The sequence below is a fragment of the Dipodomys spectabilis genome, unplaced genomic scaffold, assembly GCF_019054845.1.
Source record: "Dipodomys spectabilis isolate Male_0828 unplaced genomic scaffold, ASM1905484v1 ptg000163l, whole genome shotgun sequence".
NCBI classification, from domain to species: Eukaryota; Metazoa; Chordata; class Mammalia; order Rodentia; family Heteromyidae; genus Dipodomys; species Dipodomys spectabilis.
Genome location: NW_024870840.1, coordinates 4,099,545 through 4,100,666, shown reverse-complemented (window position 1 = coordinate 4,100,666; position 1,122 = coordinate 4,099,545). Strand labels below are relative to the sequence as shown.

The window sequence follows — 1,122 nt, the reverse complement described above, 5'->3', positions numbered from 1 at the left end:
TGTCACTCCTTTGAACAACTAATTTATAGTTTAACAAAATGAATAGATGTTTTGTCAACACTCCTTATCAGCAACAGACTTGTGGATATCTGTCCAATTTCCTGTGTTCTAACTTAAGTTAGATCACTGCACTTACATCTCACTGCACTTACAGCTAAGTTTGCTTGCAGATGGCAAAATCAGCAATATACATTCACTATCCTACCTCACTGGTTATATCACTGTACAGTTTTGATTTTCATTTCCTTTTAGGTAAGGATGTTAAACATTCCTTCATCTACTTATAAGCCATGTGAATTTCTTCTTTTGAGACTTTTATGTTGAATTTACTTGTCCATTTGTTAATTCAATTGTTAGTTGTTTGGGGTGGGGTTTTTTTGAGCTCTTCATATATTCTGGATTTTAATCTTTTATCTAATAAATAGCTACCCAAGATTTTCTCTCATTCTGAAGGTTGTCTCTTGGTTCTAGTAATTGTTTCCTTTGCCATGCTGAACAATTCAATTCAATTGTCAATTTTTTCTTACTTCCTAAGCAACTTGGTATTCTATTCAGAAAAATGTTACCCATGCTTGTTTCTTAAAGGGTCTTCCCTCTGATTTCCTTTAGTCATTTCAAAGTTTAGACATTGTGATCGAAACAAACTCATTTTTGTAAAGGTGAAAAACATGTTTAGTCTTCTACATGTGGATACCTAGTTTTTTCACCATTTGTTGAAGAAGCTTTTTTTTTCTAACACGTTTTTGATACCTTATCAAAAATCAAAGGCATGGGCTGGGAAGGTGGCTCAGTGGTAGAGCACCTGCCTTGCATGCATGAGGCCCTGGGTTCGATTCCCCAGCACCACATAAGCAAAAAGAAAAAAAGCCGGAAGTGGTGCTGTGGCTCAAGTGGTAGAATGCTAGTCTTTAGCTGAAGAGCTGAGGGACAGCGCCCAGGCCCAAAGTTCAGGCCCCACAACCGGACACCCCCCCCAAAAAAAATCAAAGGCATGGTTATATGATTTTATTTCTGGATCTCCTATTCTACTCTCTAATCCATTCATTCTTTTCTATTCTAGACAACGCTTATTTTTGTGCCAATAATCTGCTGCTTTTGTTAGTATGCCTCTATTATATAATT

At 36.7% G+C, this 1,122-nt stretch overlaps 1 non-coding gene across 1 annotated transcript; it reads left to right on the top strand.

The window, feature by feature from the left end:
• Window positions 1-781: 781 nt before the first annotated feature.
• On the top strand, window positions 782-846 carry Trnaa-ugc. Its single transcript has one exon. It is a non-coding gene; the product is annotated as a tRNA-Ala (tRNA).
• Window positions 847-1,122: the final 276 nt, after the last annotated feature.